Genomic DNA, 17,487 nt, shown 5'->3' on the forward strand with positions numbered 1-17,487 from the left:
ACACTGATATGAGGTCTCCTCATTTAGAAACTATTTCATCGATGCCATAGAAACAATATCAATCAGTTTGTTGGTTTAGAGTTCTCCATTGGTCATAATGTTTTCTCCATGATTGCAGACCCCAGATAAATTTTTATTTTCAAGAATAACAAATCTCTAAAATACTCAAAGGATTAAGAAAATGAAAGTGCTTTCCCCTGAATAGCCTTCCTCATCTTCATTTGTGGGCAGTGTGTTTTCCCAGGTCCTTTGCCCATATAAAACCAGTTCTGGAAAGACTATGCCATATCAGTCTTTAGACATTGACTTTTAAGGAAGAGGGCATCTTTTTCTTGTCTACTTCACATGGCTAACTGACCAATAATATTCTCTCTCTCTCTCTCTTTTTTTTTTTTTTTTTTTTTTTTTTTTTGCATTTTTCTGAAGCTGGAAACTGGGAGAGACAGTCAGACAGACTCCCGCATGCACCCGACCGGGATCCACCGGCACGCCCACCAGGGGGCTACGCTCTGCCTACCAGGAGTCGATACTCTCTGCCCCTCCTAGGCGTTGCTCTGTTGTGACCAGAGCCACTCTAGCGCCTGGGGCAGAGGCCAAGGAGCCATCCCCAGCGCCCGGGCCATCTTTTGCTCCAATGGAGCCTTGCTGCAGGAGGGGAAGAGAGAGACAGAGAGGAAGGAGAGGGGGAGGGGTGGAGAAGCAGATGGGTGCTTCTCCTGTGCGCCCTGGCCGGGAATCGAACCCGGGACTTCTGCACGCCAGGCCGATGCTCTACCACTGAGCCAACCGGCCAGGGCTGACCAATAATATTCTCCAGGATAAATATTATATTTCTTACAGAGTGCATTTGCTTATTTGTATATTTATTTAGTATCAGAGGCCTACATATACCCTTCTAAGCTTGAAAGGATCCTAAGTAAGACAGGAGTCAATGTAATATCTGGAGTAAGAGGCCCCCCAAAAGTATTTAGACATTTAAAAAAATATTTTTTATTTACTTATTTGTATATGTGTGTGTGTGACAGAGACAGAGAGAGACAGAGAGAGGGACAGATAAGGACAGACAGAAAGTAAGAGAGAGAGATGAGAAGAATAAATTCCTCATTGCAGCACCTTAATTGTTCATTGACTGCTTTCTCATATGTGCCTTGACCATGGGGCTACAGCAGACCGAGTGACCCATTGCTTAAGCCAGCGACCTTAGGCTCAAGCTGGTGAGCCTTGCTCAAACTAGATGAGCTCGCACTCAAGCTGGCGACCATGGGGTTTCGAACCCGGGTCCTCTACGTCCCAGTCCGACACTCTATCCATTGCACCACTACCTGGTCAGGCTTAACGATTTTTAAAATAAATTGTTCATATATAATTTGTTTACGTTGGTCTGGATATTTTAAATAAATTAGTCTGATTTTTGGCAGATTAACTATAAAGCTAAATAAACAGTTTTTTTAGAAATAAACTAGTGTTAGATATAGACTGTATTATTCTTAAACTCAAGGTAGAAGAATTTTGAAAAGGTATTAGATCACCTAACCTTTAAAGTATACTGAAATCTCAAATACAGAAAAATATATTCACTTTTTATTTATTTGAATGTATAATATATATCATATATATAAAACAGTTACTTTATTAACTGAAATTATTTTATAAATAATTTGCCAATAGTATAGTGCTTAGAAAATAGATAACATATTTTTGAAGTCAACAAAACTGAAACTACAGTGAATCCCAATTTTAAACAACAGGTGTGTATATGAGAAGGTTATCCAAAGTAGTAAAAACAAATTTTATGATTTGCCTTTTCACTGTTGGTGGGAATGTAAAGTAGTACAACCATTATGGAAGAAAGTATGGTGATTCCTCAAAAAACTGAAAATAGAACTACCTTATGACCCAGCAATCCCTCTACTGGGTATATACCCCAAAAACTCAGAAACATTGATACGTAAAGACACATGTAGCCCCATGTTCATTGCAGCATTGTTCACAGTGGCCAAGACATGGAAACAACCAAAAATCCCTTCAATAGAAGACTGGATAAAGAAGATGTGGCACATATACACTATGGAATATTACTCAGCCATAAGAAATGATGACATCGGATAATTTACAACAAAATGGATGGATCTTGATAACATTATATGGAGTGAAATAAGTAAATCAGAAAAAAACAAGAACTACATGATTCCAGACATTGGTGGGACATAAAAACGAAACTAAAAGACATGGACAAGAGTGTGGTGGTTACCAGGAGGGGGGGGGGGAGGAGGAAGATGGGAAGGGGGAGGGGGAGGGGCCCAAAGAAAACTAGATAGAAGGTGATGGAGGACAATCTGACATGGGTGATGGGTATGCAACATAATTGAATGACAAGATAACCTGGACATGTTTTCTTTGAATATATGTACCCTGATTTATTGATGTCACCCCATTAACATTAATAAAAATTTATTTATAAAAAAAAATAAAATTATAATTTCACTTTTAAAAGTACATTTTTCATATGTTAGTTTAAAGATTAACATAGCATTGCTTTGTTTGGAGAGAGAATAAAAAACTCTCTTTTCATAAGTGGGTAAGAATGATCAGTGTCTATTAATACAAGTTTTTAGTGCTTAAGAGATGTTTTCATAAGTACTGAGCTGTATCTGTGGCAGGGTTCCTTAATAATAAAGTAAGATCATGGTAACACATTATTTGCTACCTATCAGTAATGAGGTTTGCATTCCTCAGATTCTCTAATCTGATATATTGATATGATTCTCATGTAAAACAATTGCAAGAAAATAATTTTTATACAAAAAAAATAAAATTTTGATTAGTCAACTAATCATTTGCATCTATGCTGATTAGAAAATTTTAGAACCAGTGATTCCAGTGTCATATACTCCATTTCACAGCACATAATGGGGCATTACAGCATGCTGTCTGCTTGACCTTTTTCCATAGAAATGGATCTATGGTCATTCAATTATTTCAACACACACACAGTATTCATTATACACTACATACTGTGTTAACTGTGTGCACAGTTAACTGAATTTAGATATGGTTCCTGTCCTCAAAATCTCACAGCTTAATACATTAAAATTATTCCAGTGGATCCATTGTCCTGTCTGTCATACATAGAGAATGATATCAATGCTCCATTAGAATTTCTTGCTAACCACTTGTTTGCATTAAAGGTGCTTAGAGCTTACAGTCTTCATTAAGATAATCATGTCAAGAGTTAGCATATCCCATTATAAATAACAAAGGTAAATATCAGAAAGTTTAGGAAAATTATCAAGGGCAATTGACAATTAGAAAAGACCCTTATTAGAAACCCTTATTAGGTTTTATGATTCCATAATCTATGGTGAGAATAACATCATCAACTGTCACCAAATGTCAGCCCTTATAAACATAAAACACGTGTCACAAAACTTTCTTTCAGAATCTCTCCTCTCAGTTCTTCCCTCAGTCAATCCTACTCTTCATTAGGGTTCCTAGCTGAAAACCACCTCCAATTCAGAATCCCAGCCAGACTTCCTATTATCAGACACATACTTGATCCAGGTGGGAAGCAGAGTCAGTTGCACATAATTATTAATAAAATAAATTCAACTTAGTACAGCATTTAACTTAGTACCAGAAACCTTAGTGCCAACTTTGGTCTTGAAGCTCTTCTCATTTAGACAACAAAGTATCTGTAATCACCAAAAAAAGGGTATATTTTATAAATCACTTAAAAATATCAATAGGATGAGGTCCCCCCAAATAAACATAACCTTAAAATTCCCTATCTCCACCTCTGGCCATAGAGATGACAAACCTCAAAAACGAATTGAATTTTCTGTGGAGAGTTAAAAAATTTTACACAGGAAAAAGTTATTCAAGATCTGGAACTTCTCTTGGCACCTGAGATTCAGAAATATTTCCCCGTATGCTCTGATTGTGTCTGACATTTCACACTTGGACGCTCATCCAGTCACACAATGAGCCAGCTTTCTCAGAAACCTTTGGAATTCCTAAAACTGTCTGTGTGGATACATGATAAGTCCAGACTGTTGGAACAGAGAAAGTCCATTAATAAGAGTAGTAAATCTACACCGGGCTGACTGAAATAGTTTATCAGCTGGAATTTTTGTATGTAATTTTTCCTACCCTTTTTATAGCAGTGTAAAAAACTCAGAAATATTAATTTCTGGGCAAAACAGTCCCAAAGTAGGTGTAAAATTAATAGGGGGAAGGCAAACAAAAATAGAAAATGGAAAACATATGCTAAACGTAAGCATCATTTGCTTTCCAAAAACATGTTTTTAATAATATGATGATTCCTTCTGTACTTTGAAAAATAATTCTGTAAGCTTTTGTTCCCCTACTTTTAATTTGTTTCATATATGCCAGCTTTTTAGTATCCACAACATAAAAGTTCTATTTGAGATAAAGCATACTAGTACCTACTCAATACATTTATAGTATTGTTTTGACAGTGCATTTGCTTCAACATTTTTTGGTGCCAAACATCTTAGGGATTTGATACCCTCTCAGTTTTTCTGAGAGCTAGGCTAATTAGAAGCATATATTAATTCAAGCCATAAGACATATCATCAGATGTACTAAATATGCCTCTCACCCCTGAAGGAGCATGATACACTGAATCCTGGCTGCCTCTGTGGGTGTTCGCTCTGCAGTACTCTGCAAATCTAAGAGGCAGTCTGCTGCACATTTGTAATAGGAAATACTTTATTCCTGGGTTTTGCCTGATCCATAGTTTGTGCCTTGAAGGCATTTCACACAAACAGGAGCCATCTCTATTGAAAATACTTCATCCTTTAAAGTACAAGAGTTCATAATACCATGGGGAATTTTAACTACATAAGTTATAATAATTTTTACAAATTGCCAGCAGTTACAGCCTCACGGATGCATTCATTTCCTTACTTTCCAGGGTCACGGGGTTAACACAAGCATTTAGACCAAAAACAAAACAAAACATGGTACAGTAGCTGATGGGTGACATTTTCCATTAAAGATGCTACAGGAAATAAGAAGTAATCAGGTGATATTCCAATCACCACAGTAGCTGCTATAAAATATTGGTACAAGCTGATCAAGAAGTGTTCACCTAAGAACCTGACTAATTATAAATAATAATTTTGTGCGTAAAATTTTGTTCCTTAAAATCATGGATAAACGTCAATATCAAGAAAAACTAAAACTGATCAAATATATATTGCTCACAAAAAGTAGGGGATATTTCAAAATGAATATGAAGCAATAAAAAATAGAAGCATTTGACTTTTTTTATTAAACAAGAACATCAGAAAAGCAAACAGCAAGTGAAAGAAAGTCGTTCAACTATGCAAATGAGATGCAAAACCAACTTTTATTTCACTTGTGAAAATGCACAAAAAGAAGGCTGAAAGTACTGGAGTATCTGCATGTTCCCTGATCCCCTAATTTTTGTGAGCAGTGTAGTTAGAAAAACACATATCACTTTTAATGGTTGAGATTAATGAGTGTGCATTGCTGGATACTAGAAATATATATATAATCAGTGGTCATAACAGAAGGTTTGTGACTCTTTCTTTTTTCAAATGGATGCTGCATGGCAACTTAGTCTTCTCTTAAATTTCAAACATTGCTTTCATGGTTGAGGACAATGATACCCAGTCCTGGTGTTATAAGTCTCCTGATATAAACTGAGCTCCTGGAAATGTTCTTAAATTTCCTGAAATTTGATCTAATGCCCTTCATTGACCAGTTTTCAGCATATTTTCCAATCTGAGTATTAATCTGGGAAATGAACTAGTTTCATTTCTCTAGATTCTACTCAAACTGCCTTCTTTGTTATACATAGTTTATCAAAAACAGGGTTATTTTCAACCAGAGGTAGTTTCCTCTTCAGGGACATTTGACAATATCCGGATATATTTTCAATCACTACAACTGGGCAGATAGTGGATAGAGGCAAGAGATGCTGTTCAGTATCTTATAATGCACAAGGCAATCCCTACAACAAGAATTATTCAGCAGAAAACAAATGTCAATAGTGCTGAAGTTAAGAAACTCTGATCTTGATTTAAATTTCCCCATTCCCCATTGTTAACCAATATTGTTATCAATTAGAAGCATGTTTGTAATAAAAAGAGAAAGAAGGGACACATAATGCACATTTTATCTTTTTTTTACAATCCAGTGTAAAATCAAACTTTACAAGTAGCCTTACCTATTATTAATTTACATTTCATAGAAGTTAATCTACCTAGAAAAAAGTATACCAACCATAAATATGCAGCTTCAAAAAATTTCAAAATAAACAATTTTAAATAACCAGAAGCTCAAAACAATGTCATTAGGACCCTAGTAAAGTCCCCCTGATTTTGAATATTCAGTCCGGGACTCAGTCAATGAGTTCTAATCCTATTCAATTACATTTTAGCATAATGCCTTTAGTAAGAAATATTGTTTTAGTAAGCTTAAGGCTAGATTAGAGAAAAATGGTAAACATCAAGTTAAAAGACTATTGAACCACCACTTTTTTACAAATATAACCACTGTTACTTAATCTACTTAAAGTTTTTGTATCGCCATAAATCGTACTATAGAATGCAACCTTGTGTGTTTGTGTATATGCTTATATTGATTTCATTCTATGGGTCAAATTATTTGGGCAGTTATCACTTTAATAGATATCAACACATTTCTCTTCCCCCCAAATCTGTATCAATTTTAATTTTCTTCTGCAAGTATTACCATTCATCTTTATTATATGCGGCTTAAGTGTCTGTTTGTCGCTGAAAGCTTATGGTTGCTTGCGTAACTGTACTAGCCAATGAGGTGAAGTTGCCACGGCATTCAAATAGTCCCGCATTCTGGCATGCCACCTCACAAATTGAGGTTAAATATTGGAGCAATTATTATGCTGTTAAGAAATCTTAACACCAGAAGGGGTCTTTGCAATGGTACAAGACTAGAGGTTCTCCAATTGAAAAATAATGTCATAATAGCTAAGTCTTTGACTGGCTCCTCTAAAGGTGAAATACATGTCATTCCAAGAATTGATTTGGCTCCATCTCAAACAGGGTTGCCATTTCAATTGAGACGTAGACAATTTCCTGTAAAACTTGCCTTTGCTATGACCATCAATAAGTCTCAGGGCCAAATGCTTAAGCGTGTTGACATTTTTTTTACCTGAGCTTGCATTTGGACACAGTCAACTTAATGTTGCCTGTTCAAGAGTTTGTGAAAGAACGGACGTAAAATTAAAAATAATTGATGGTCCTCTGCAAGGCGAGCTTAAAAATGATGGAAAGATTTACACAAGAAATGTTGTGTACAAAGAGATCTTTGACATGTGAATTAACATTTTATTATTTAAATCACCTTTATTTATTGAGCTAGCGGTGGCTCTTAAGAAATGTACCACCAGTGGTTTCCTTCATTGCACTCTACTTTAAGCAATTAAGCAAGTAGAAGGGGGAAACCCCGTGGGGCAGTAAGGAAAGGGGCGTCCTAACCGCCTGCCCTGGGTAATTCAGTTTGAATTAGCAGACACCTTTGCACAAATCATTTTAATTACAATTTATAATATCTAGAACAGCAGTCATTTCGTATGACCGCCGGGCTTTCTAGTTTTCTATATATGCCCACCATCTGTTATCATTACATAATATTTCATAGTACCATTGCATGCAAACAATGCCCAATTATATTTAATATATTTCAATGATAAGTTGCTAAGAACCATTCAGGCCATATAGAAGGTAGAATCCATTTGTTTAAAACAAATACAATGCATTTATAGGTATAGATAGAAAGATGATTGCCTAAGTATGGAGAAAGTTGCCAGAGAATGTATGCCAACTTACTAAGTTCATGAGGTAATGAGGGAAGAAAAGAACGCAGTCAGTGCGGGAGCAGGAGGTCTTAGTACTTTCAGAAATTACTGAAGAAAACAATTCAAGTAAAGTGCTAATAATTTCACCCCCAAAACATGAGCAACAGAAAGAGGGAAGTATCCCAACACTGAGTAAAATTAAGACGGAGATCTGGAGTTGTGTTGGCATTCTCTCCTTAGGCCCATTGGTTCAAGGTTGTTACAAGTTCCCTCGGGAAGAAGAATAGGCGGCTGATACCAGAACCACACTCCGCTGTATACATTTAGTTTTATAGCAGTATCTACATTATGCTGTAGAACATTCTCGTTAAAATATGACCCATAAAAATGTATCCAGCTGCAACTTTGTGATTTTTAAACCACAAGGATCACAGAAATAGTGTCTCAGCTCTTTTAATCCTTTATTTTTAGTAGGATTCATGCAGGAACACACATAGAGAGAGAGAGATCATTTAGGTCAGCATTCTGTACATAATATTTTGCACCAGACACTAGTTAAGAGCTGGAAAAAGCAATGTTCTCTGGTCCAATCAGTTCGGGCACACTGAAAAACAGAATGCATGTAGCATTTTGCACAACTTTTAACTATCATATTTGCTGAATTAGCTGTATATTTCAATGGTCAGCAGTCATTGGGTACATTTTGTAAAATAATGCCAAAATATAGTCAAAGAAGCAGTATTGGTGAGGTTGGAAATAATATTTGAAAGGTCATCTTCATAGGGGATACTGATTATTACATTAATTATTAATAGAAAGGGAGAGGTAGAAATAGAGTTTATGTGTTTGGTTTGGAAAGTGTTAGGTCAGTAAAATAGTTCTTTCTGTTTTAATATGCATTATTTATGTAAGACTATAGAATATTTCTGTTTTTTACTTCTTATTTTGAATGGTTTCATTTATACAACATTAGTCTCCTTTAAATTTAGTCCTGACATGGTCAAATAAAACTGATAATTGCACTTGCAGGGTAGTTAACATTAATTAAAGCATCACACAGCAATACTAGGTTTTCTTATTATTGCCATTGATTTTGTGTTATTTGAGATTAGCCGATAAACTCAAATGTCAAGCCCACCAAACAAATTTAAATATTTATTTTAGGCTACTAGTTTATGTAATGAAGTCATACTTTGATTTCTTATAAAAGCACCTACAAAAAGTAATCATTTTAATAGAACTAAGTATTAGTAAAGTCTACTTATTAAGTCGGAAAACAGAGGTTTGCCGAGTTTTGGTATTGCTGACAGGATGAAGATAAATGCCACAATAGTGTTTTCTAGAAGTTACTGATTGTACAAAAGGTCTGCATGGTGATTAAAACCTATATAAAATATATAAATTATTTTTACAGCTATATATTTTAAGCATAAATTTACATATTCAAATATGGTGGTTAGATCTCACTATTTGTTTGCCACTCTAAATGTGAGAATAGCAAGGCTGAGACCTCAGGACCAGCTCAGACTTTTACTCCTCGCAATGGGAGAACATGCATGTGGAACTCGAAGGCTGTAGCTAGTTCAGACACATCAATTTTTTTAAAAACCAATATAATGAGCCCCATCCCTAAAGTGTCCTAATTTAAAATAGAAACTGTATCCCATGAAAAATTATTTTGACTATTATAATGTCTAATCAGATAAGAACCCCTGGAATAAATCATTTTTACTAAGGTTTTTTATGAAGGGGAAGTTACACAGTATAGATCACTGTCTGATTGCTTTGATGCCTTTCACTTACTAAAGAAGAATATTTCAGACTTTGAGATAAATTCTTATGGAGAGATATGGATAGTTATACATTGTTAAGATCAAATTCCTAACCCTATCAGCAGGAATTCTTTTTAATATTGGTAACACTTCCATGCTACCATTTCGTTAATTCATATATTGAAAAAGTATAAATATTTAATGAATGTTGGTTGTTGGCCTGGTCTTTAGAGGGGTATACAATGGTAAATCCCTGACTTCCTAGAGCTTACTTCTTGGAGTCTAGTAAATTAAACAAATATTATAAACTTATAAAATAAATAAACACTAACAAGGTGTGGTGACAGTAAAGAAATACACAGGGAACTCAATAGACTGAAGACCTCTTTAACTTTGTGTGATAACAAAAGACTTCTCAGGAACAGTGATAGTTATACTGAAATACAAAATATGAAGGAATAGTGGATGTTTCAGAGGAATAAATACATTCCAAATTTTGAATTGGTAAAGCCTCTGAGCATGTGAAGAATTCAAAGCAAGTGTAGCTGGAACATATACAGTGAGGTAGGAGAAATAAAGCATGAGATGTTGAAGAATGCAGGAGTTAAATCATGCAACCCATGTTCATAATTTTGCATCTTATACTTAATGAAAGAGGAACATTATGAGTGGGTTTTAAGAATGGGAGTGACATCATCCAGTTAAAGTTTCTCCCTTTCTCCCTTTCTTTCTTTCTTTCTTTCTTTCTTTCTTTCTTTCTTTCTTTCTTTCTTTCTTTCTTTCTTTCTTTCTTCCTTCCTTCCTTCCTTTCTTTCTTTCTTTCTTTCTTTCTTTCTTTCTTTCTTTCTTTCTTTCTTTCTTTCTTTCTCTCTTTCTTCTTTCTCTTTCTTTCTCTCTTTCTCTTTCTTTCTTTCTCTCTTTCTTCTTTCTCTTTCTTTCTCTCTTTCTCTTTCTTTCTTTCTTTCTTTCTTTCTTTCTTTCTTTCTTTCTTTCTTTCTTTCTCCCTTCCTTCCTTCTTTCCTTCTTTCCTTCCTCCCTCCCTCCCTCCCTCCCTCCCTCCTTCCCTCTCTCCCTCCCTCCCTCCCTCCCTCCCTCCCTCCCTCCCTTCCTTCCTTCCTTCCTTCCTTTCTTCCTTCCTTTCCTTCCTTTCTTCTTTTTTTTCCCTTTCTTTATTTCTTCTTCTCTCTCTCTCTCTCTCTTTCTTTCTTTCCTTCCTCATCTTTTTTTTTCTTGGACAGACAGAGAGAGAGTCAGAGAGAGGGACAAATAGGGACAGAACAGGAAGGGAGAAAGATAAGACACATCAACTTTTCATCGCAGCACCTTAGTTGTTTGTTGATTGCTTTCTCATATGTGCCTTGATGGGGGGGGGCAGATTACAGCAGAGTGAGTGGCACCTTGCTCAAGCCAGTGAGTGACCTTGGGTTCAAGCCAGAAACCACGGGGTTATGTCTATGATCCCACACTCAAGCCAGCGACCCTGCCTCAAGCTATTGAACCTGCACTAAAGCCTGATGAGCCCACACTCAAGCCAGAGACCTCAGGGTTTTGAACCTGGGTCCTCCACATCCCAGTTTGACACTCTATCTACTGCATCCAATTAAAATTCCTAAAGGTTTCCCTGGCCAGTTTTCTCAGTGGCAGAGCATTGACCCATGTGTGGAAGTTCTAGGTTTTATTCCCAGTCAGGGCACACAAGAGAAGCAACCATCTGTTTCTCTCCCCTTCCCTATCTCCCTTGGCTCCTTCTTCCCCTCCCACAGTCAATGGCTCAGTTGATCCAAGTGCATAGGCCTCAGGCACTAAAAGGAACTCAGTTGATTTGAGCATCAGCCCCAGATGGGGGTTGCTTGGTGCATCTTGGTTGGCGCTCATGCAGGAGTCTGTCTATCTCTCCTTCTCTCACTTAAAAAAAATTCTAAAGGTATGTAGATGTTTTGGGGGGTGTATTGGAATATTAAAAGGTTTATAAAAAAATCTAGAAAAATAAATACCTCCCCCAAAATTTTTGAGATCTACAAAGAGATTCTAAGCAAATAAACACAAGAAAAGATGCTTAACAAAATTTTGTAGTAGAAAAATGAAAAATAAAACCACAATGAGATACAACTATATACTATTAGAAAAGTTAAAATTTAAAAACCCGCCAAAGCCAACGCAGACAAGAATGTACAATAAAAGGAATGTAAAGTTGTATAGCCATTTTAGAAAATAAAATGGAAGGTTGCTTTTCTTATTCTTTTACATTATGCATAAATATTATATAACACAACAGTCATAAATCTAGGTGTTTTTCCAAGTGATTTGAAAATTTTATACTCAAACAAAAACTGTATAGGAAAGTCTACAGCAGCCTTATACATAATCACTAAAAGCTAAAGGAAACCAGGATGTCTTTCAACAGATGAATGAATAAACTAATCATGGTATGTACACAGAATGCAATACCATGTGTCACTGAAAAAGAATGAGTTATTGATTCGTTCAAAAACATAGATTTATCTTAAATGCATTTTACAAAGTAAAAGAAACTGGACCCAAAAGGTTATTCACTGAAAGATTTATTTTGTATGATATTCTACAAAAGGCAAAACTCTAGGACGAAGAGCAGATCGGTAAAGTAGGGAGGTTGACTACAAAGGGACAAGGAAGTTTCAGAGTGATGGCACTGTTCTGTATGGTAACAGGGTGGAGGATTTATGACCATATATGTTTATCAAAAACCAAAGGACTATACATCACAAAAATGAATTGTACTGGATGAAAACTGAACACACACACGCTAACCCAGGATGCAGTATAGAATGTGACAAGAGATTCTAACTGTATTAAACTGTATGACACAACATCACTGGAAGGATGAAATAGAGCAGTGGTCCCCAACCCCCGGGCTGCGGACCGGTACCGATCCATGGGCCATTTGGTACAGGTCCGCAGAGAAAGAATAAATAATGTACATTATTTCCGTTTTATTTATATTTAAGTCTGAACGATGTTTTATTTTTTAAAAATGACCAAATTCCCTGGTACATCCGTCTAAGACTCCCTCTTGATGCTTGTCTCAGTCACGTGATACATTTATCCATCCCACCCTAAAGGCCGGTCCGTGAAAATATTTTCTGACATTAAATCGGTCCGTGGCCCAAAAAAGGTTGGAGACCATTGGAATAGAGGACAACTGACCTAAGGAACTTTGAAAAACAATGTTTACATTGAAAACTGTAAGAGGAACCACAAAAAGAACTGCTCGTGACCTATACAAAGATTAGTCTGAACAGCGCCATAAGCAGTGTATTTGGGAAGATTTTATATTTAGAGATATATATTATATTTCTAAGGAATACATTTTGCATTTCAGAATCAGTGAACTGGCTAGGCTAAAGCAGGTTTATCATTTTAACAGAGCTAAACCACCTGAAAATAGGTGAAGCACTTAGAATTTGTGCGGTGGTGTGCTTCCATTTATTGCTCACGTTGAGCAGTTGAGGCTGTGTCTGAGTGGGCAGCAAGGGGACAAGCAGGAAAATAATCTACCAATACTATCCTAGGCATACATATCAGAAGCTGATAGACTTCTGTTAATTCAAAAATTAGTAATCAGAAAAGCCAACAATTTGTTTTGAAAGATACTCTGTTACTTGAAGGAAAATTACGTATCCTGAAACTGAAAAGTTAAACCATAGGCTGGATAAATACCTACAACAGAAATCAAGGAACTTTCTAGACAATACTGCTTTCCAGAAAGAAAGAAAAAAAAAGGAAAAGCAAAAGAAGGAGGGAAAAATCAAATAAATGGGAGTGAATATAAGTGATTCAGGTAAAATGAATAGGGAACATGAAAATAAGATGAAGGAGGATAAAGAAATATATTAAAGAGGAAAATTATATCCTGTATCAAGAGCAGTAATGAGAAAAGTTTAAATGTAGACATTGAATTATCAAACTAAAACCAGATTTGAAAAGAACTCCAGATCGAAAGAGGAACAAAATGAATATTTTAAAACAACTAAAGAAATGATAGACACTGAGGGAAATAAGCCAGTCAAATCAAATAAGAGGCTGTCTAAAATGGAACCAGATTAAATTTTAAAATGCAAAACCTGTCATACATATTACCAGAAAAATGGACATTAACATTTTTCAGGTTCTTAACTATGGATGCGAAACTTGTAGCAATTTATACTCATATGAGCAACATAGCGTATTTATCTTTCTAAACCTAAACAACTGTAACAAGTAAAACTTAATATTATATTTATGTCTTTATGCATATGAAAAAAATGTACACTGATTTAGAACATAATAGAAATTATGACAGTATTCATGATAGCTGAATGCTTAAAATGTGTCACACACTGCCTTCATTTGATCATTCTAGCAAAACTAAGAAGTGGATACTATTATTATCCCTGCATTATATATGAGCCATGAATATTTAAAGAGATCTGGTAACTTTTCCGTGGTTAAATGGCTAATGTGAAGTGATGCGGCAATTCAAACTTGTTTACTCTAAAATGGGAGCTCTGAAGTAAACTCTACGCTGTTTCTTGCATAAACTATTTAAATATTAATGACATTATCATTTCTCATTCATGCATATTAAAAGCTATTATTCAGATTTCTGTTTGACATTTTAAACTACATCAACCATAGAACATATCCCTTTGATACAATTACATAAAGATCTATGTCAGGTTTGTAAAAATATTTTAATATTTTAAGTTCTAAAATTATTTAAAAAATTCACCTGCCATTTATTTAAATATATGCTGTAAAGATGGGGTATAAAGTAATTATAGATACTGGATAAATTTTTTATTGCTATTTATTTTATCACACACCCCTTCCCTATCAATTAGTAATTCTTGCACATAATTTATTAAATTATTTTAAATACTAGAATTTGAGTGACAGAATTATCACTGATCAAAACACCCATTTATGGCTCTGGCCTGTGGCTCAGTGGATAGAGTGTTGCTCAGCCTATGGATGTCTTGGGTTCGATTCGCTGTCAGAGTATGCAGAAAAAGTGACCATCTGCATCTCTCCCCTTTCTACTCCCCATTCTCTCTATTTTCCCCTCCTGCAGTGAGTGGCTCAATTGGTTTGAGCATTGGCCCAGGCACTGAGGCTAGCTCTGTTGGTCAAAGCATGTCAGCCTCAGGTGCTAAAAATAGCTCATTTGAGTCGAGTGTCGGCCCTAGACAGGGTTACTGGGTGAATCCCCATCAGGGAGCATACGGAAGTCTATCTCACTATCTACCCATCTATTCCATGGAAAAAGAAAAAACAAACCTGTTATATGCTCCCTTGGCTATGTAATACATCTTTTAAATATCTTTTAATATGTAGAAGATCAACTACTCAGTTAAACTTCTCTTTTCCAAATATTATGAACTTACTGATCTGTGTTATTTTCCCCCCCAAGATTCCTGGAATAGATCCTAACTACAGATCTAGTGTTTTTAAGTTTTTTTATTATATTGTCTTTTTCTATTAGAATGAAAGATAGATACATTTTTATTAATATATAACATAGAGGGCAGGGGAAAAGTAGGTTTATAGTTGTGAGCATGCAAAATACAGAGTTTATTCTTATATTATTATTTATTAATTAATGTATTATTTTTCATATAAATAACTGTAAACCAATTTTTGCCCCACCCTGCATATACAAAAAAAATAAACAAAATATACAGGTGGCTAAGTGAATTATTTCAAATGGAAAATCCATGTTGTTCAGAAACTTTACTTGTGCTTCCCAAATACTACTTCCTCTTTTCTCCAGAGAGAACCACTATCTGGATTACTAAAACTGTGGACTAGTTTGAGGGTATGATTTTTAACATTATATATCTTACTTATATAAATCATATAATCTGCATTCATTTTCTAGGGCCACTATTGTAAAATAGCACAACTTGGTGACTGAAACAACATAAATTTATTTTCTCAGCATTCCGGAGGTCAGAAGTCTAAGATTAAGGATTTTCTTCCAAAGCCTCTGTACTTGAATTGCCAATGGCCGACATATCATTGTGTTCTTAGCACAGTTATTTTTCTGTGTGCACATTCTTGATGTCTTACACAGATATTTATACATCTTATCTATGTTATCTATATCAGGCATGGTATTTTGTATCTGGCTTTGTTTTTCAGTTTCTTAAATTTAATTTTTATTGACTTTACTGAGGTGATATTAGTTAATAAAATTATATAGGTTTCAGGTGTACAATTCTATAATACATCATCTGTATATGGTATTGTGTGTTCACCACCCAAAGTCAAGTCTCCTTCCATGATCATTTTTCTCCCCTTTACCCCATCACCTCCCATACCTTTTCCCTCTGGTAATTACCATACTATTATCTGGGCCTATGAGTTTATTATTTATTTTTTGCTTAATCCCTTTATTTTTCACCAAATCCTCAACACCTCTACCCTCTTACAGCTGTCTGTCTGTTCTTTTTATCTATAAGTCTGTTTCTATTTTGTTTGTTAGTTTATTTTATTTATTAGATTCCACATATAAGTAAAATCATATAGTATTTGTCTTTCTCTGACTGGCTTATTTCACTTCATATAAATCTCTCCAGGTTCATTAACACTGTCACAAAAGGTAAGATATCCTTCTTTTTTATGGCTGAGTAGTATTCCATTGTATAAATATACCACTGTGTTTTTATCCACCCATCTACTGATGGGCATTTGGGATGCTTTCAAATCTTGGCTATTATATATAATGCTACAATGGACATAGGGGAGCATATGTTGTTTTGAATCAGTGTTTTGGGTTTGTTTGTTTTTTATGTATTCACACAAGTGAACATGTTCTCCCATTCAGTGGTTGTTTGTTTTGTTTGTTTTTTTTCATTTTGTGGATGGTTTTTCTTGCTGTGCAAAAATATTTTAGTTTGATGTAGTCTTATTTATCTTTTTTTTTTTGCTTCCCTTTCCTGAGAGATATACCAGAAAAAAAGATTGCTTTGAGAAATGTCTGAGATTTTACTGGCTATGTTTTCTCCCAGAATTTTTATGGTTTTGAGTCTTATACATAAATCTTTAATCCTTTCCTGAGTTTATTCTTATGTGTGGTGTTATAGGGTGGTTTAATTTTATTAATTTACATGTATAGGTCTAAGTTTTCCATCACCACTAATTGCATGGTCTATTTTTATCCATTGTATGATCTTGCTTCCTTTGTCAAATATTAATTGACCATAATTGTTTGGGTTTATTTCAGGGCTCTCTATCCTGTTACATTGGTCTATATGTCTGTTTTTATGCCAGTACCATGCTGTTTTAAGTACTCTGGCCTTATAGTATAGTTTGATGTCTTTTTTCAGTTTCCTTGGAACAAAAAAGTATTAAGTTGACAGTTAATTATTAACAACAGAGAAGGTAAGCCCAATTAACTCTGGAGATAGCAGTTTCAAAGTCACCCTGGGGAGTAACCATCATCGTTCCAAACAACATCCTGCCTAGTTGATGTGGCAGAAAATACAGTTTTGCAGACACCTTGGGGTAATCAGCACTGCTCCACCAGATTAATGGAGGAGGGAGGGAATGGCAAGGGGAAATTCTTTTCACCAAGTACATGGGCTATAGGAGCCTGACTGGTGATCATAAAGAGTAGAGGACTCATCTGGGAAAATATTGGGAAATGATGGGTGGAGAAAGGGTACAAAACCCCAGAAGTTCCAGGAAAGGGATTGGATGGGGGAGGGCAGAGGCACAACCCTAGGAAAAGCCAGGAAAGAGACTGGATAATTTGAAAGAAATCTTGCTCTTTGCTTAAAACAAAGAAAATAAATGGGGACTTAGCAAGGACCTCACGGCAGCCTCTATAATACACTGCCTGTTCTCTGCCTTTCTGAGTACATTCTA

Source organism: Saccopteryx leptura, chromosome 3, assembly GCF_036850995.1.
Source record: "Saccopteryx leptura isolate mSacLep1 chromosome 3, mSacLep1_pri_phased_curated, whole genome shotgun sequence".
Taxonomy (NCBI): domain Eukaryota; kingdom Metazoa; phylum Chordata; class Mammalia; order Chiroptera; family Emballonuridae; genus Saccopteryx; species Saccopteryx leptura.